The sequence below is a fragment of the Gorilla gorilla genome, chromosome 6 (genome assembly GCF_029281585.2).
Source record: "Gorilla gorilla gorilla isolate KB3781 chromosome 6, NHGRI_mGorGor1-v2.1_pri, whole genome shotgun sequence".
Lineage (NCBI taxonomy): Eukaryota > Metazoa > Chordata > Mammalia > Primates > Hominidae > Gorilla > Gorilla gorilla.
The window spans coordinates 161,552,314-161,572,423 of NC_073230.2; the positions used below are offsets into that span (position 1 = coordinate 161,552,314).

General features: G+C 46.3%; 1 long non-coding RNA gene and 1 pseudogene across 2 annotated transcripts; one reads left to right on the forward strand and one right to left on the reverse strand.

Annotated features, from left to right (window-relative positions):
• Positions 1 to 4,057: 4,057 nt before the first annotated feature.
• On the reverse strand, positions 4,058 to 20,080 carry LOC109027674 (uncharacterized). Of its 2 annotated transcripts, XR_002006700.4 has the most exons (4): positions 19,849 to 20,080; positions 19,059 to 19,234; positions 18,643 to 18,778; positions 4,058 to 4,205 (listed from the first exon to the last, which is right to left on the reverse strand). It is a non-coding gene; the product is annotated as an uncharacterized lncRNA (long non-coding RNA). The 2 variants fall into 2 exon arrangements; XR_008681333.2 differs by lacking the exon at positions 18,643 to 18,778.
• Positions 7,228 to 10,157, forward strand: LOC101136026 (ATP synthase F(0) complex subunit B1, mitochondrial-like; annotated as a pseudogene).
• Positions 20,081 to 20,110: the final 30 nt, after the last annotated feature.

Here is a 20,110-nt window from a genome sequence, read left to right on the forward strand (position 1 = left end):
TTGCCCAGGCTAGTCTTAAACTCCTGGGCTCAAGTGATCCTTCTCCCTTGGCCTCCCAGAGCGTTGGTATTACAGGCGTGAGCCACCATGCCTGGCCTTGATATTTATTGTTTAGAATAATGTACAAATATCATAGAATAGTATTGAAAGTTTTTTCCAATTTGTTCCCAATTTGATTTCAAATCTACCTTCGGGCCAGGCACAGTGGCTCACGCCTGTAATCCCAGCACTTTGGGAGGCTGAGGTGGGTGGATCACTTGAGGTCAGGAGTTCGAGACCAGCCTGGCCAACATGGTGAAACCCCGTCTCTACTGAAAATACAAAAATTAGCCGGGCGTGGTGGCACGTACCTGTAATCCTAGCAACTCAGCAGGCTGAGGCAGGAGAATTGCTTGAACCCAGGAGGCGGAGGTTGCAGTGAGCCGAGATTGCACCCTTGCACTAGCCTGGGCGAAGAAGCGAGACTCCATCTCAAAAAAGAAAACAACAACAACAACAAAAAACCTTCCCTCCCTCCCTCTTTTCTTTTCTTTCCTTCCTTCCTTCCTTCCTTCCTTCCTTCCTTCCTTCCTTCCTTCCTTCCTTTCTTTCTTTTTCTTTCCTTCCTTCCTTCCTTCCTTCCTTCCTTCCTTCCTTCCTTCCTTCCTTCTTTCTTTCTTTCTTCTTTCTTCCTCTCTCTCTCTCTCTCTCTTTCTTTCTTTCTTTTCTTTTTTTTCAGAGTCTCACTCTGTCACCCAGGCTGGAGTACAGTGGCACGATCTCAGCTCACTGTAACCTCTGCCTCCTGGGTTCAAGTGATTTTCCTGCCTCAGCCTCCCGAGTAGCTGGGATTACAGGTGCCCACCACCATGCCGGGCTACTTTTTGTATTTCTAGTAGAGATGGGGGTTTCACCATGTTGGCCAGGCTGGTCTCGAACTCCTGACCTCAGGTGATCTGTCTACCTTGGCCTCCCAAAGTGCTGGGATTACAGGTGTGAGCCACCACTCCTGGCCCAAACCTTTCTTTCTGACCTGATCTCATCCAGCACAGCCTTCAGCTCACAGAACCACCAGCCATTTCCTGAAATCAGCCTCTGTGCCTTTCAAGTGTTGTTCTGCTTCTCCCACTTTTTTCTTTTTCTTTTTTTTGAGACAGTGTCTTGCCCTGTTGCCCTTGGAGTGCAGTGGTGCCATCGTGGCTCACGGCAGCCTTGACCTCCTGGGCTCAAGTGATCCCCCCACCTCAGCCTTTTGAGTAGCTGGGACTATAGGCACTGCCACTGCACCCTGCTCATTTTAATTTTTTTTTGTAGACATGGGGTCTCACTGTGTTGTCCAGGCTGATCTCAAACTCCTGGGCTCTTGGGAGGCCGAGGTGGGCAGATCACAAGGTCAGGAGTTCGAGATCAGCCTGGCCAACGAAGTGAAACCCTGTCTTTACTAAAAATACAAAAAATCAGCTGGGCATGGTGGTGTGTGCCTGTAATCCCAGCTACTCGGGAGGCTGAGGCAGGAGAATCGCGTGAACCCGGGAGGTGGAGGTGACAGTGAGCCAAGATTGTGCCACTGCACTCCAACCTGGGCAGCAGTGCAAGACTCAATCTCAAAAAAAAAAAAAAAAAAAAAAAAGAAAAACAAAACAAACCAAAAACAACAACAACAACAACAAAAAACTCCTGGGCTCAAGCAATTCTGCCTCAGCTTCTCAAGTACCTGGGCCTACAGGCGTGCACCGCCATGCCTGGCTAATTTTTGTACTTTTAGTAGAGACTGGGTTTTGCCATGTTGGCCAGGCTGGTGTTGAACTCCTGGCCTCAAGTGATCTGCCCATCCCGGCCCCCCAAAGTGCTGGGATTACAGGTGTGAGCCACTGTACCCGGCCAAAAACTGATTTCTTAATGAAACCTACAACAATGGTGATATTTGAGCACTAAAGTCATTTGGGATATAGGAGAGGTGAGAGCAAGGTTAGTGCTGGGGCAAGAGGGACAAGGAAGTCCCAGTTGTCCTCAAGGAGGTCACAGGCAAGTAGAAGCAGCAACTGCCCCTTCACACAGAGGAGGTTGGGGGGCCGAGGAAGGTGGCTGTGGGCAGGGAGAGGCACGGAAGCTTCCGGGAGGACCTCCCCTGGGAAGGCAGTCTCAAAGGCGGCCACAGGGAAGGACCTGTGAAGCAGAGGCTCCGTGTGACTGTGCAGGTGGGAGGGAAAAGGGCTTCTCTGTCCAGCTGGGTGACCGTGGAAGGAGGACGTGTACGGGGTGCCTGTTCTCTAAGTGCGGGGCTGCCTTTGCTCACAGTATCCCAAATACTGGCCATTTAAGTCTACTTGTTAAGGGATAATTCACTCTGTGCCAATGAGGAAGGACTCAAGGTCAAGTGTATGCTGTTCATTTATTTTGGAGTATTGTCCCTGGGGAGAAGGCACAGTCCTGTCTTCATTTCACACAGCAAAGGGGCAGAGGGGCGAGGACAGTGCGTTTCTTCTGGGGGGTCTTCAGCTGAAACAGTGCTTGTGTTAACCCTCCCACCCTCATTATCTCTCCTTCCTTTTCCTTCACAAACAGACACTGAATCATATCTGTGTGCCAGGCTCTGTGCTGGGTGCAGGGGACTCATCAGGGATGAACAAGGTGGGATCGCTGTTCTGTGCCCTACAGCCCAGCCTTCATTTCTCCCCTCCTGGCGAGGGAGTAGGTCAGGGTGGTTGTCCTGCACTTTCACCCGTATAAGACCAGGCACTGGTACCAGCTGCAAAATTGGCAGCACCCAGTGCAAAATAAAAATGCAGGACCCTTTGCTAAAAAGATTGTTAAGCACTTCAGGACAGCTAATGCAGAGACTAAACTAAGCACGGGGTTCTAGTGATCTACCGCAGAACATGGCAACTGTAGTTAATAATAATGTATTGTTATTTCCCTAAGCGGCTAAAACAGTAGCTTTAAAATGCTCTTATCACAAAGAAATTGTCAGAATGTGAGGTGATGCCTGTGTTCATTAGCTTGATTTAATAACGCCGCAATGTCTACATATATAGTAACATCGCATTGTACCCCATAACTATACACAATATTATTAACAGTACAATTAAGAAAACAAAATAAAACCAAACGTGAGGCCTTTGTGCATCTGCACAGGTGACAGACTGTGAAAGCCAGCCCTGTCAGGCACCACATTCCTGTCCAGTGATGGGACAGAGGGGAGCGGGGAAGGTGGGAGGAAGCGGTAGGAAGAGAAGGGGAGGAAGAAGGTAGCTGACAGTAAAGTGATCGGAGGCTCACGTTCATGATAGCCATCCATGAAAGGCCCTTGGTTTTCATTCTTAAAGAATCCGTCTCGGCCAGGCGCGGTGGCTCACGCTTGTAATCCCAGCACTTTGGGAGGCCGAGGCGGGCGGATCACGAGGTCAGGAGATCGAGACCATCCTGGCTAACATGGTGAAGCCCCGTCTCTACTAAAAATACAAAAAATTAGCCAGGCGTGGTGGTGGGTGCCTGTAGTCCCAGCTACTCGGGAGGCTGAGGCAGGAGAATGGCGTGAACCCAGGAGGTGGAGCTTGCAGTGAGCCGACATCGCGCCACTGCACTCCAGCCTGGGCGACAGAGTAAGACTCAGTCTCAAAAAATAAAAAATAAAAAAAGAATCCGTCTCTAGTCGGCTTTCATACAGCAAGTGTCCTGATCCCTTAATTATTTTCAGAATCCCATCTGGGGACCTTTTGCCATCCTTCTAGGTTTTTGTCATTGTGTATAGTAGAGGACAGTATTTCCTGGTTTCTCTGAACCGAAGCTGAGTCAGGAGAACGTCTGGGAAAGGGAAGTCGTTCCCTATGGGGAAGGGTGTGGAGAAGAGCGGGGAAAGCTCTGCTGACAGTGGACTAAAAGATTGCCTTTTCTAGGCCGGGTGCGACAGAGCCAGACTCTATCTTGAAAAAAAAAAAAAAAAGATTGCAGTTTCCAAAACCAGCCAGCAAGAATATGACAGTTAACTGAGTTCTGAACGGAGCTCTATATTGGACTGTGATGATGCACATCTGTCTTAGTCTGTTTGCACTGCTAGAACAAAACACCTGAGACTGAGTAATTTATAAGGAGCAGAATTTATTTCTTACAGCTTTGGAGGCCAAGATCACCGCGCCTGGTGTTGGTGTCTGGTGAGGGCTGCTCTCTGCTTCCAAGATGGCGCCACGTTGCTGTGACCTCCGGAGGGGCCAGTGCAGTGTCCTCTCCTGGTGGAAGGCAGAAGGCAAGAAAATGCTCCCTTCAACCTTGAGCCCCCCCACTTTTTTTTTGTTGTTTGTGTTTTGTTTCTGTTTTTGAGATGGAGTCTCACTCTGTCGCCCAGCCTGGAGTGCAGTGGCGCGATCTTGGCTCACTGCAACCTCCGCCTCCCAGGTTCAAGCTATTCTCCTGCCTCAGTCTCCCGAGTAGCTGGGATTACAGGCATTCACCACCACACCTAGCTAATTTTTACTATTTTTAGTAAAGATGGGGTTTCGCTATGTTTGTCAGGCTGGTCTCGCACCCTGATCTCAAATGATCCTCCCGTCTCAGCTTCCCAAAATGCTGGGATTACAGGTGTGAGCCCTTTTTATTTTATTTTAATTTTTGAGACAGAGTTTCACTCTTGTTGCCCAGGCTGGAGTGCAATGGCACAATCTTGGCTCACTGCAATATCTGCCTCCCAGGTTCAAGCCATTCTCCTGCCTTGGCCTCTGAAGTAGCTGGTATTACAGGCATGTGCCACCATGCCCGGCTAATTTTGTATTTTCAGTAGAGATGAGGGTTCACCATGTTGGTCAGGCTGGTCTCAAACTCCTGACAGCAGATGACCCACTCGCCTTGGCCTCCCAAAGTGCTGGGATTACAGGTGTGAGCCACAGAGCCCAGCCAGTGAGCCCTTTTGTAAGGGTGCTAATCCCACTTATGTGGGGAGAGCCCTCCTCACTTAATCAACTCCCAAAGGCCATACCTCTCAACACCACTGCACTGGGGATGAAGTTTCAACATGAATTTTGGAGGGGATGCCACGTCATCATTCAAACCATATCAACGTTCACACCAAAGTGAGGGGGATCTTGTTTACTAAACTGTGGGCTACCAGCTCCTGCAGTGGGTGGGTCCACGGGAACCAGAATCCAGCTTTGTGAAAGTTAAGATTCAGCCACTTCAAAAGTGGGAAACTACACTCAGACCAGTTCCAGCGTGGTAGAGAAATCTGCAGCATGATGGCATAAGCATTCTTTTTTTTTGTTTGTTTTTTTGAGTTGGAGTCTCCCTCTATTGCCCAGGCTGGAGTGCAGTGGTGCAATCTCGGCTCACTGTAATCTCCACCTCCTGGGTTCAAGTGATTCTCCTGCCTCAGCCTCCATTGCCTCAGCAATGGAGTAGCTGGAACTACAGGCACATGTCACCACACTCAGCTAGTTTTTTGGTATTTTTAGTAGAGATGGGGTTTCACTATATTGGCCAGGCTGGTCTCAAACTCCTGACCTTGTGATCCGCCCACCTCGGTCTCCCAAAGTGCTGGGATTACAGGTGTGAACCACCACGCCCGGCCAGTATTCATCTTTATATAGGAATTAGGGGATGGGGAAATTATTAGTAATCTCTTTCTTGCTCAATAAGGAGCTTTGGGGAGTATTTTGGCTGAAATGTTTGAGTTACTATTCTAAATGCCTCTGTCCTTCTTAGGAATGAGACCTGCAGACCAGAATGGGAGAGATGGGCAGAAACTCTAGAGCTGGATGGATCTTTTTGGAAAGAGGGAAGAGTTAACTGATGAGAGAGAAAGGATAGCTGCTGCCAGGAGGAAGGAGGCTGGGTGGCTGATGGTGAGTCTTGGGCAGGTAGGCTGAGAAAGAGATGGTGAAAGGGGCATTGGAGAGGGTCTGCAGGCAGGAGCAGTGTGAGCACTCACTCAGCTACTTGACAGGCTGAGGTGGGAGGATCCCTTGCACCCAGGAGGGTGAGGCTACTGTGAGTTGTGATTGTCCCACTGCACTCCAGCCTGGACAACAGAGCAAGATCCTGTGTCAAAAAGAAAAAAAAAGATAAGCTCAATTTAAAAGCAAGTAGTGCCCATGTCAAGCTGTATGCTTGTTTTTGTTTTTTGTTGTTTGGGGGGAGGGTGGGATCTTGCTAGGTTGCAGAGCTGTTCTCCAACTCTTGGGTTCAATTGATCCTATGGCCTCAGCCTCCTGAGTAACTGGAACTACAGGTGCATACCACCATGTCTGGTTGGACTGTATGGCTTTGCCTTTGCATTAGGCACAAAGCTGTGGGCTTCCTGGTGAGCACCTTCAAAGCAGTCTTACTCAAAGAAGCATTGGTCAGGCCCTTAAAGTCACTGAAAGCACTCACAGTCACCATGGCATCTGATATGGTTTGGCTCTGTGTTCCCACCCAAATCTCACCTGGAACTGTAATCCCCGTAATCTCCACACGTCAAGGGAGAGACCAGATGGAGATAATTGAATCACCGGGGTGGTTTTCCCCATGCTGTTCTTGTGATAGTGAGTGAGTCTCATGAGATTTGATGGTTTACGAAGGGCAGTTTCTCCTGCACTCGAACACAGGCTCTCCCACCTGCCACCAAGTAAGACATATCTTTGCTTCTCCTTCATCTTTGCCATGATTGTAAGCTTCCTGAGGCCTCCCCAGCAATGGAGAACTGTGAGTCCATTAAACCTCTTTTCTTTATAAATTACTCAGTCTCAGATATTTCTTCATAGCAGTATGAGAACAGATGAATACAGCATCTTCCAAGCAAACACTGAAGAGGGGGCTGGAACATTTTCCAGTGGTAATTTTTCTTTTTCTTTGTTTTTTAAGACATGGGGTCTCACTCTGTCACTCGGACTGCAGTGCAGTAGCGTGATCTTGGCTCACTCAACCTTGACCTCTGGGCTCAAGTGATCCTCCTGCCTCAGTCCCCCAAGTAGTTTGGACTATAGGTGCGTGCCACCATGCCTGACTAATTTTTTAATTTTTTTGTAGAGACAGGGTTTTGCCATGTTGCCCAGGATGGTCTCAAACTTGTCAGGTAATAAGGTAATTGTAAGGTAATGAGGTAATAAACTGCATCTTTATTCTTCACATCAGCCCTGTGAAGTCACTTCCTACATTTTGACAAAATGGAAACTGAGTCACAGAGAGGTTAAGTACCTTGCCTAAGGTAACAAATGCATCAAGCCAGAGCTGAGATTTAAATCAGGTAGTTTGGCCTCAAAGCCTGTACCTTTGACCGACATGGACTATTTGGCTCTGAATTACAGAAGTTCTGGCACCATGACCATTAAGTGTCTTTGGACACAAGGGAGAGCTGGTATGAGGACATGAAAAATTCAACATAGCTCATTTCTATTAATGAAAAGATGTCTCAAATCTTAGTAATATTGAGGATAGGTGTCTTTCAACCATTTTTTTATACCTTAGTTATAATCCAGATAACCAAACACAGCTGTGTGATTTTGGCCACACAAATCTAAAGCTGAGAGAATCACGAATGAGAACAAGCTTGGCCCATGGCCTGCAGGCCTAATGCAGCCCAGGATGGCTTTAATGCAGCCCAATGCAAAATTGTAAACTTTCTTAAAACATTATGAGTTCTTTTTGTGATTTTTTTTTTTTTTTTTTGCTCATCAGCTACCATTAGTGTTAGTGTATTTCACATGTGGTCCAAGACAATTCTTCATCTTTCAGTGTGGCCCAGGTAAGCCAAAAGATTGGCCCCCCTTTGAGTTAGAAGAAGGCAGCTGCTGAGGATGAGGGCAGTAATGATATGGACACTTGCCATGTGACATTACTTAGCATTTTTATTTTTAAAAACTTTATTGGTTCATTTTTGAGACAAGGACTCACTCTGCTGCCCAGGCTGGAGTGCAGGGGCTTGAACATAGCTCACTGTAGCCTTGAACTCCTGGGCTCATCTGATCTTTCTGCCTCAGCTTCCTGAGCAGCTGGGACTACAGGTACACCACCATATCTGGCTAACTAATTTTTTTTTTTTTGGTAGAAGTGGGGTATTGCCATGTTGCCCAGGCTGGTCTCAAATGCCTGGGCTCAAGCTATCCTCCCACCTCAGCCTCCAAAACGGCTGGGATTATAGGCATGAGCCACCATGCCCAGTCCTTGGTATTTTTATACACTAACTTTACAACTCAGAAAAAGCCTTTCTTACAGACAAGGAAACTAAAGCTCAGAGATATTAAATTACTCATACAAAAACATACATTTCTTTTTTTTCTTTTTTTTTTTTTGAGATGGAGTTTTACTCTTGTTGCTCAGGCTGGAGTGGAATGGCCCAATCTCGGCTCACTGCAACCTCCACCTCCCAGGTTCAAGCAATTCTCCTGCCTCAGCCTTGCAAGTAGCTGAGATTACAGGCACGAGCTACCATGCAGCTAATTTTTTTTTATTTTTAGTAGAGACGGGGTTTTACCACATTGGTCAGGCTGATCTTGAACTCCTGACCTCAGGTGATCCGCCCTCCTCGGCCTCCCAAAGTTCTGGGATTACAGGTGTGAGCCACCGCGCCTGGCCTCATTTCTAAAATGGGCTTTGAATGCAGGTCTTTGAGATTTCAAAATGTGGGCTCTTTTTATTCTGCAAAAAACAAGTATAGTTAATTTTATGCATTTTTCTTGGTATAAATTAATATAATTAAAAATGTTGGGGGCCGGACACAGTGGCTCACGCCTGTACTCCCAGCACTTTGGGAGTCCAAGGCGGGTGGATCATGAGGTCAGGAGTTCGAGACCAGCCTGGCCAACGTGGTAAAACCCCATCTCTAAAAAAAAAAAATACAAAAATTAGCTGGGTGCAGTGGTACGCGCCTGTAGTCCCAGCTACTCGGGAGACTGAGGCAGGAGAATCGCTTGAATCTGGGAAGCGGAGGCTGCAGTGAGTGGAGATTGCGCCACTGCACTCCAGCCTGGGCAACACAGTGAGACTCTGTCTCAAAAAAAAAAAAAAAAAGTTTGGGCCAGGTGCAGTGGCGCATGCCTGTAATCCCAACACTTTGGGAGGCTGAGGCAGGCAGATCACTTGAGGTCAGGGGTTTGAGACCAGCGTGGCCAACATGGTGAAACCCCATCTCTACTAAAAATACAAAAATTAGCTGAGCATGGTGGTGGGCACCTGTAGTGCCAGCTACTCGGGAGGCTGAGGCAGGATAATTGTTTGAACTCAGGAGGCGGAGGTTGCAGTGAGCAGACATCGCGCCACTGCCCTCCAGCCTGGGCGACAGAGCAAGGCTCTGTCTCAAAAAAAAAAAAAAGTTTGGATTAAGAATACAGTATTGGTGAGTGGCCATCTTGCTCCTGCCCCTGACAGAGTCTCCAGTCGGGGTCACAGGGATGCTAAGACTGCTGCCTGGACCTTCGACGACCACACTGTCCCGGGTGGAACTTTCTGCCACTGCCACAGTGGCCCCCTCTCTGAAGAATGCAGCCTTCCTAGGTCCAGGGGTATTGTGGGCAACAAGGACCTTTCACCCAGGCAGCCACACCTTGCCCCTCTACCACCTTTTCCTGAAAATGGAGGAAAAGTTAGTCTTGGACTGATCCTTGAGGAATTCTTCAAGTTTCTTTATCTTAAAGCCGGTGTAACAGGACCCTGTGTGCTTGGAACTGGGCTTATCTTGTATGCTTTATCCAAAGAAATATATGTGATTATTGCAGAGACCTTCTCGACCATATCAGTAGTAGGGTTACTTGTCTATGCAATTAAAAAATATGGTGCCTCTGTTGCAGAATTTGCTGGTAAACTCAATGAGCAAAAACTTGCCCAACTAGAAGAGGCGAAGCAGGCTCCCATCAAACAAATCCGGGATGCAATTGATTTGGAGAAGTCACAGCAGGCACTAGTTCAGAAGTGCCATTGCCTTTTTGATGTGCAGAGGAATAACATTGCTATGGCTTTGGAGGTTACTTACCAGGAACTACTGTATAAAGTATGTAAGGAAGTAAAGAATCGCCTGGACTATCATATACCTGTGCAGAACATGATGCATTGAAAGGAACAAGAGCACATGATCAATTGGGTGGAGAAGCACGTGGTGCAGAGCATCTCTGCACAGCAGGAAAAGGAGACAATCGCCAACTGCATTGAAGACCTAAACCTTCTGGTAAAGAAGGCTCAAGCACAGCCAGTTATGTAAATGTATCTATCCCAATTGAGACAGCTGGAAACAGTTGACTGTTTGTGTCTACTGAAGTTATAATTTACCTCTCCTAAAGATGAAAAGTTTATTTCATAGAGTGAAAGCACAAAATCTATTGGCCAGTCAGATGTTTCTCATCCTTCTTACTCTGCATTTGAGTTCCATGATCACTTCTGAATAAGCAGTTTGCCTTCATTAAAACCTGCTGCCCGACTAAAGATTACCAGGTTACAGTTTAAATTTGTAATTAATTCTACCATCTTTAATGAAGTGACAATTGAATGAAAAAAATACAGTATCATTTTTACCTTAACTATCAGCTCCAGATATTAGGAACTCAGTGGCCATATGTTGTTCCGCAAGTTACTCTTGCAGAGAATTCACTTTGCACTTTTTCGTGTAAGGCAAGTACACAAAATAGAGGGGTAAGACATGGAAATGTTGACCTAAAAGGAAGAAGCTGCGGCAAAATTAATCTAAATAGAGAGTTTTTTTGGGCCAAGTTTGAGGATTGCAACCCGACAGCGTAGATTTCAGTTGCCCTGAATCTGCACTCAGGTTAGCAGCAGTTACAAGTGACTTTTTTTTTTTTTTTTGAGACGGAGTTTTGCTCTTGTTGCCCAGGATGGAGTGCAATGGCATGATCTTGGCTCACCGGAACCTCCGCCTTCTGGGTTTAAGTGAGTTTCCTGCCTTAGCCTCCCAAGTAGCTGGGATTACAGGCATGTGCCACCACGCCCAGCTAATTTTGTAATTTTAGTAGGACGGGGTTTCTCCGTGTTGGTCTGGCTGGCCTCGAACTCCTAACCTCAGCAATCTGCCCACCTCAGCCTCCCAAAGTGCTGGGATTACAGGTGTGAGCCAACGCGCCGGGCCACAAGTGGATTTTTAAAGGGAAAAAAGAAGCAATTCCTGGCCGGGTACAGTGGCTCACGCCTGTAATCCCAGCACGGTGGGAGGCCGAGGTGGGCAGACCACAAGGTCAGGAGTTCGAGACCAGGCTGACCAACATGGTAAAACCCCATCTCTACTAAAAAAAAAAAAAAAAAAAAAATTAGCCGGGCATGGTGTTGGGCACCTGTAGTGCCAGCTACTCAGGAGACTGAGGCAAGAGAATTGTTTGAACCCGGGAGGCGGAGGTTGCAGTGAGCCAAGATCACACCACTGCACTCCAGCCTGGGCAACAGAATGAGACTCAGTGTCAAAAAAAAAAAAAAAAAAAAAGGCAATTCCTGGGTTGTTACCAACAATTTACATTAACATCAAAGAAACTATTGATAGGCTCTACATTGTTAAGCTGTAGGTTGTGGGTTACAGTGTCCAGTGTGGCATTATTGGGTTAATTTATAGCTACTTGTGGCAATAGTAAGCTGTTTCAAGACATGAATATATAGCTCAAAAAGGGGAGAGTAGGGCACGATCACTGTTTCATTTCAGTGCCTCTCTGGGCCTGGTAGTTTAAAAGGACTGGTATTCCTCTGATAAAAGGTCTTTTCTCAGAAACATAGTGTAACTTTGCACCCAGTTTTCAGATACACATTGTTGCAACTAGAGGTTCTGCTGAATGAAACAGTCTAAGGCAGCAAGTGTGGGTTCCCATTTACCTCCCTGCATCCTGTGCCTGCTCTGTTGCTCCCCCCAATTCACTGTGATCTCCTAGTTTCCCAGCACAACTTCTGCTTGAATGGACCAAGTTAATATCTGGTGAAGATAATTTTGTAATGACATAGACTTGCTTCATTCATTCTACTATAATTACATGAGAATTCCTGCTGTCCTGCTTCTGATAATGTTCTAGAATGAACATCAATAAGGAGAGGAGAGACCCTTGGAAAGCCAGCTCCTCCAAAACCTGTTGCTTGTGAGATTGCACAATGGCAAGAAACATTTGGACCTAGTTTTTGGCAGTACGCTGTGTCCACATTGCCTGGAGTCCAATTTATGCTACTCAGCGTTTCACTCCCTATTGGCAAAATAGTTTAATTTTTGTTGGATACCATTCAGTCTCTAGGACATACAGTGATTGCCTGAAGGGAGTTCATGGGCATTTGTTACTGAAAATAGACAACATTCAAGGTAAAGAGCTCAAAAGTAGAAAAGTGTATGTAAAATGATAAAAGGACTGGGTTAGTCTGAAGGACTGATGACTGAGATTCCTTCTGGCTCTAACATCTATTTCTACCTCTGCTTACCAGATGCTGGTTTTGCAATGCTTTCGCGGTTCCTGTTTTGTCAAGAGAGCCTAAAGAAGGTGCTCAGAACAAAATTAAATTTTAATCTAGGCTAATTTTCAAAGTATTAGCCTCAGTTTTCTTATTTGATTAAGGGAGGTATTTATAATATCTACCTCGTGGGAATGTTAGGAAGATTAAATGTAATGGTGTGCTGAAAATGCTTTGGAAATGAAGATATTATTGTAACTCAGTTCTCCATAAGAATTGAATAGGAAATTGTTACAAACTGTCAACTGAAGAATGATGAGGTTCATACATTTGGAAAGGAGAGCTTTACTTCTCAAAAAGGGCTGCAGCCTGGAGGGGGCCCATTCTGACAGGCTGGAAAGTGTAGCCTCTGGCCAGAAGCTGGAAATAGGCACTTTGAAAGATGGAAGAAGAGACAGGGATGTACGCTGAATGGAGTGGCAGAATATACATATTCAATAAGCTATAGGTGGAGCCATGAATATTTATGAGACGGGAAACATGTGCATGTCCAATTGAGCTTCATGCTTCTCCCTGGGTCCCATGTTTAAAAAATGGTGGCATTAAAAGCATGATCTCAGGGTGGAATTTTCAGGACTCTGATGTCAAAAGGTGAAGCAGAGGACTGGAAAACCCTCACTGTGCACCTTGTGTAGACTGGCCAAAACCACTCTGTGGTTGGTGGTCTCTCATGAGGAAGGAATGCTGTTCAGTTGTGTACAAACGGTAAAAAGGGAAGGGTGGCAGTCTAGCCTTTGGTTGAACTCAGTGGTGGCATCTTTTAAAGGCCTGGTTTCTGTTTACCTTTAGGGAAGAAAGTCAAAAGGCAGTTAGAAAGGGAGTGGGGGTAACCAGCCAAGTCCAGCCTCTCACCCTGTATTAGTCAGTTTTTATGCTGCAGACAAATACATACCTGAGACTGGGAAGATAAATAGATATGTATGTACGTATGTACGTATGTATTTATTTATTTTGAGATGGAGTTTCGCTCTTTCACCCAGGCTGGAGTGAAGTAGCGCGATCTCAGCTCATTGCAACTTCTGCCTCCCGGGTTCAAGCGATCCTCCCACCTCAGCCTCCCAAGTGGCTGGGATTACAGGTACCCGCCACCACGCCTGGCTAATTTTTGTATTTTTAGTAGAGACGGGGTTTTGCCCTGTTGGCCAGGCTGGTCTTGAACTCCTGACCTCAGGTGATCTACCTGCTTTGGCCTCCCAAAGTGCTGGGATTACAGGTGTGAGACACTGTGCGCAGCTGATAAATAGGTTTAATGGACTCACAGTTCCACATGGCTGGGGAGGCCTCACAATCATGACAGAAGGTGAAAAGCACTTCTTACATGGCAGCGGCAAGAGAGAATGAGAGCCAAGAGAAAGGGGTTTCTCCTTATGAAACCATCAGATCTCGTGAGACTTATTCACTACCATGAGAACAGTGTGGGGGAAACTGTCTCCATTATTCAATTATCTCCCACTGGGTCCCTCCCACAACACCTGAGAATTATGGGAGCACAGTTCAAAATGAGATTTGGGTGGGGACACAGGGCCAAGCCATATCACACCCCATTATGGCTAGGAACTCAGCTTTCAAGGTTTCTCTGGGGTCCCCTTGGCCAAGAGAGAGTCTGTTCAGTCAGTTGTGGGGCTTAGAATTTTATGTTTATCTCTCAAACCCTAAATATTGTCTGGTAGCGTGGATGAACTTATTAAAATGCAGCTCCCCAGATTTCATCTCTGGATTCTGAGTAGTGGGCATAGAATCAGTGATTGATTCTGCTGAGAGGCACATGGAAGCACTCAGCATATTTTGTTGAATAAATGGAGCAGATGTGAATTGAAATTGGAAGGATGAGTGAAGCTTTGAAAAGAGTTTTGAAGGATGATGAGAATGAGGTAGGTGAGGAATGTTCTAGATTCAGAGGCCTGCACAAACACCTGACAATACAGAGGGTTTGAAGAACAGTGTGTGGTCTGGTATGTCCTGATGTGCCAAGGGGCATAATGTGAGATGAGATTGCAAAGGTAATTTAGAATCTGATCTTAGAGAACCTTGAATGCCATAATAAAGGTTTGGACCAAATTCCGTAAGAATAACACACCACTGATGGTTGTAGGGAAAGAAGACTGACATAATACATACATTCTGGAATTCTGTCATGATGTCCCTCATAGCAGTATAATTTTCCTGAAAGATTTCTTGTAGAGACAAAAGCCTGGAGACAGGGTGGCTAGCGGGAGGCTATTGAGCAGTTGAGCAAGAGCGACAGTTGGAATGAAAAGCAGGGGACAGAGACACAAGGGAAGCGGTGGGGTTGAATGACCAGGGCTTGGCAGCTGAGTGGTATAGGAGGGAAGCAAGAAGAGAAGGGGGCATGGAGGGTCACAGTCTGAGTAATTGCCCTCGGCAGAGACAAAAACATAGCAGAGTTGGTCTGAATATGTTCAGTTCTCTTGGTAATTTTCTTAAGACTTGTGGTTTGGGGTCTGTTATTAACTCTCTGAACACACTCAACACACTCCGGCCAATCAACTCTTGCTTGGACCATTTTCTCCTGCTGTTGCCAAGACATCAGTGAGGCCCATTGAGTCCAGTGACAGACCCTTCCTCTTAAAGGAGAATGCCAGCTACTTTCAAAGGAACGGGGTTCTAATTTTTTTGGTACTCCTTTCTCGTTTGCATCCTCATGGCAACAGGGAACACACAGCTTGCTCTTGCCTACAGCTCTGAGATTTAAGATTCGCAGAGCTGCTGGGTGGGCAGTTTTGGAAGACAGTGGTTAGTTTTTGGGTTCTTTTTCCATCTTGGCCCAGCACAACTAGTTACATGCAGGACATTAAGATCACATTGTCCGGGGACTCATGCACTAAATCCCATTAGATAGATAATCTCTGAGCCCTGATTATTTTGTTCTTAAGCTGTCTTCATATGCATAAATATACGGCATTGCCAGAATTGAACGGTGTTTATTACAAGTTCATTTGAGAGTGGTGCTGATAAGAGGCAGTACTTGGGATAGTAGTTGTGAAACGGTCACATCGTCTGCTAGAGGAGATGCGGAATTGTATATGGGAGGTGTTCTGGTTTCCATGTTTCTGACTGTTGGCAGCAGGTGGAGTAGGATGCCATTGTTGGGTAGAAGTACAATAAAGAGATGCTTCTTCCTGCTGACAAAAGCCAACTAAAACGCTTCTCTCATGACAAGTTGAATTTAAGGCATAAATCAGAAAGCAGGCTGAGCTACTCAGAGAAAAGATTCCTAGGTTAATATGCATTTAGTAGCAGGAATTTTGTAAAGTATATTGAAGAGGGCAAACCTCCTTGGCAATATAATTAATAAAGATAGTACTTGAAGTGTTTTATTTTTTTGAGACGGAGTTTCACTCTTGTTGCCGAGGCTGGAGTGCAATGGCGCGATCTCAGCTCACTGCAACCTCCGCCTGCCGAGTTCAAGTGATTCTCCTGCCTTGGCCTCCTGAGTAGCTGGTGGCATGTGCCACCATGCTCGGCTAATTTTGTATTTTTAGTAGAGACAGGGTTTCGCCATGTTAGCCAGGATGGTCTTGATCTCCCGACCTTAGGTGATCCACCCGCCTCGGCCTCCCAAAGTGCTGAGATTACAGGTGTGAGCCACCATGCCCCACGAAGTGCTTCTTATAGAGTATGAGGTTTATACCTCTGTGGGTGTTTTGCCCTAGGCACTGTCAAAATGGATGCAATCAGTTTCTGATGTATAGGAGTTAACAATCGAAGAAGAATAACACAGAAGAATATACAGAGAATTGTCTTAGACTGTTCAGGCTGACATGACAAAATACCATTGACGGGGTGGCTTAAACAACAGAAATTTATTTTTTTCACAGTTCTGGAGGCTAGAAGTCTGAGATCAGGGTGCCAGCAGAGTTGGGTTCTGGTGAGGCTTCTCCTCTTGGCTCGCAGACAGCCACCTTCTTGTGTTCTCACAAGACAGTGCTGTGTCTTCACACGATGGCCATTCCTCTTCTTGTTGATCAAACCCAATTTCAGTCAGGTATTAGCAGCCATATATTTCAGAGGAGATGGGGCCCCTCTCCAGCCCAAGGGGGTCTTCTTCAATAATCTAAGTCAATTCAGTATATCAGGTGTGACTATTTCATAACTACTATTCTGAGTCTTGCCTCATCCCAGCACCACTCTCAAATGAACTTGGAATAAACACCATTCGATGCTGGCAATGCTATGTATGTATGAATATGAATAAACCATCCAGTGACTGCTTTTGGCATAGGTTGGAATTATGGGTTGAATTGTGTCTCTACAGAAACATGCTGAAATCCTAACCTTTGGCACTGGTGAATGTGATATTTGGAAACGGGATATTTGCAAATGTAATTAAGTTGAGATGAGGTCATTAGGGTGGGCACTAATCCAATATGACTGGTGTCCTTATAAGGAGAATGCCATATGAAGATGCAGACACAGGGAGAATGCTACGTGATGATGGAGGCAGAGATTGGAGTGATGCATCTACAAGCCAAGGAATGCCAAGGGTTGCCAGCAGCCATCAGAAGCTGGGTATGGAACAGATCCTCCCCTAGAGTCTTCGAGAGAACATGGCTTTGCTGACACCTGCATTTGGCCTTCTGGCCTCCAGAACTGTGAGAGCATAAATATCTCTTGTTGAAGCCACCCAGTTTGTTCTACTTTGTCATGGCCACCCCAGAAAAAGAATAGAAAAAGAGCTGATTAATGACACAAGAAGAGAAGCAGCTGGGAACTTCCGGAAACATTTCCTCCCACTCCCTTTGAGAAAGGGCATCAGGATGGGGCATTTCTTCCACTGTTTTTGTCCATCATGATTTTGGTGCATGGAGGGGCTGCAGCCGTCTCAACACTGCATGGGATAAGCTGAGGACAAACGACAACACGCAGGGCCCTGGCAGAGCTGAACGTACAGGCCCATGATGATGCCATCGAATGGTCAGATTATCCTGGAGTCACTGGATTTCCTATTGTGTGAGATAACAAATTTGCTCTTTCCTTGTGCCACTTTTAGTTAGGTTTTCTGTTATCTGCCTACAAAACACCTTTGATGTATCAAGGGTTAGTGGTATCTAGAGGAAATCACTGAGGTCAGGAAATCTTTTGTTTTCTACCAGCTGCTGACCGTGGCCATCAATCCCAATAAGTCCTATGCAGAGAAGATGCTCCCTGAAATCGCACACCCTTTATTACTAGCCAGTCCCAAATTCCTGTAAAGGCTTCTTCCCTGGTGTAGTAGCTGGGTCCTATACAAGCCTTGAGGTCTTTCTTCCTGGGCTTTGTGCATGTTTTCCATCCCAGAAACACTCTTCCACCCTACAGTCTCCTCCACCTAGCTACTCTGCCCACCTTCTGGGTTTCAGCTTCAATATCATTGCTTTGAGAAGTTTCTACTGATTCCCAAGTCAGCCCCTCTATGGCTTTCTGGGCACCCTGGACTTGCCCTGTCTTAGCATTGACTACACTGTATTGTAATTGCCTGTTTACTGTTGCTATCTCCCACTGGACTCTTGTGGGCAGATACTCTGAACATCCTGTTTACTGTTGCATGCTCAGTCTAACACAAAGCCTGACTCACAGTGGGCGCTTGATATATGTTTGTTAAGTGAATAAAATAAAAGACATGGCAGTGTCAACAGTCTGTAATTTAGAATTAATCTATGTTTAGGCTAGGGCCATGAAAAAAATGGGAGCTGGACTGGGAGCAGTTGTACTTGCCTGTAGTCCCAGATACTCGGGAGGCTGAGGTGGAAGGGTCCCTTGAGCCCAGGAGTTCTGTGCCACCCAGAATGACGGATCTGCACTAAGTTTGGCATCAATATGGCACCCTCATAGGAGCAGGGAACCACCAGGTTGCCTAAGGAAGGGTGAACTGGCCCAGGTCAGAGATGGAGCAGATCAGAACTCTCATGCAGATCAGTAGTGGGACTGTGCCTGTGAATAGTCGCTGCCCTCCAGCCTAGGCAACATAGTGAGACCCTGTCTCTAAGAAACAAGCAACAAGAAAAGAAAAAGAAAAGGGACCAATGCAGGGCTTTGGCAAAACACAAAGCAAGCCAGCCAATCTTTAACCCCAGCCTTGGGCTTCTAAACTGGGATTCCTCCACACTTACTCCCTTTTATTTTCCTCCCATTTGCTTCTCTCTTCAGTTCTCCTGAACATTCTCTAGGTCTGGGCCTTAATGGGTACTTATGAGTTAAAAAAAAGAAATGATGATGGGTTACCTAGGAGTGGTCAACGTATCTATTACTTCTAGGTAAAAAACACAATGTTTTAAGTACCTGTAAAAACAACATGTCTTGGCTGGGCGTGGTGGCTCATGCCTGTAATCCCAGTACTTTGGGAGGCCGAGGCAGGCAGATCACGATGTCAGGAGCTCAAGACCAGTCTGGCCAGCATGATGAAACCCTGTCTCTACTAAAAATACAAAAAATTAACCGGGCATGGTAGTGGGTGCCTGTAATCCCAGCTACTTGGGAGGCTGAGGCAGGAGAATTGCTTGAACCTGGGAGGCGGAGTTGCAGTGAGCCGAGATTGCGCTACTGCACTCCAGCCTGGGCGACAGAGTGAGACTCGTCTCAAAAAACCAAACCAAACAAAAAAATACATGTTTCCAGAAAGCTCCTAAAAAATTAGTATCAAGAATTTACGATCGGGCAAGAAGCAGGAAGCAAGTGGCAAGTGGGACTCTCAGTACCTTTATAATATAGTAGGTGGTGTTTGCCTTCTTTGGTTTCAGTAAGAACTTTTGGTCGATCATCCCATCTTTGACACTTGAAAACATTTTCCAGGAGTGATCTTGGTGTGGTTTACTCAGTCTAAGGTCATTCATTCCTTAAGGCTGGCCAAGCATTTGTTTTGCAGATTTTTCTTCTTAGAAAAATTTAGGCCGTGTTAAGTATAATAATTCCAACTAATTTTTTTTGTTGTTTTTTTGAGACAGACTCTCGCCCTGTTGCCCAGGCTGGAGTGCAATGGCGCGATCTTGGCTCACTGCAACCTCCGCCTCCCAGGTTCAAGCGATTCTCCTGCCTCAGCCTCCGGAGCTGCTGGGATTACAGGCACCCGCCACCACGCCCGGCTAATTTTTGTATTTTCAGTAGAGAAGGGGTTTCACCATGTTGGCCAGGCTGGTCTGGAACTCCTGACCTTGTGATCCACCCTCCTTAGCCTCCCAAAGTGCTGGGATTACAGGCGTGAGCCACCGCGCCCGGCCAATTCCAACTAATTTTTTTTTTTTTTTTTTTGCTATATGGGGAAGGTTACTCAGTCATTCAGCAAACACTTGGGCACTTCCACATGTACACCAAATACTGTGCTAAGCACCTGCTGCTCATCAATAGTGATTAAGACAGACTCAAGCCCTATCCTAGAAGATTGGATAGTCCCGTAGGGGAGGCAGACAACAAATACATAAATATAAAAATATAAACACTTTGCTTTAAGGGTTAGGAATGAAACCAACAGATTGTTGAGACAGAGGATACAGTACCGGTAGGGGACCTAGTCAGGGTGATCAGGAACAACTTCCCTCGCAAGGTGACATTCCAGCGAAGACTTACAGGATGAGAAAGGCGCCAGGCCTCGGAAATGGGGTCACGTTCATGTAAGTCAGTTAAAAATAAACCCCAACCTCTCCAGCAGCAAGGTTGGACGTATGGGGCCAAGAAGCCTCGCTGCCAGCACTAAAGATGGCGCGCCGGAGTGGGGGTGGGGGTGTTGGGGGAGGCGGGGCGTGCGCGCGTTCTG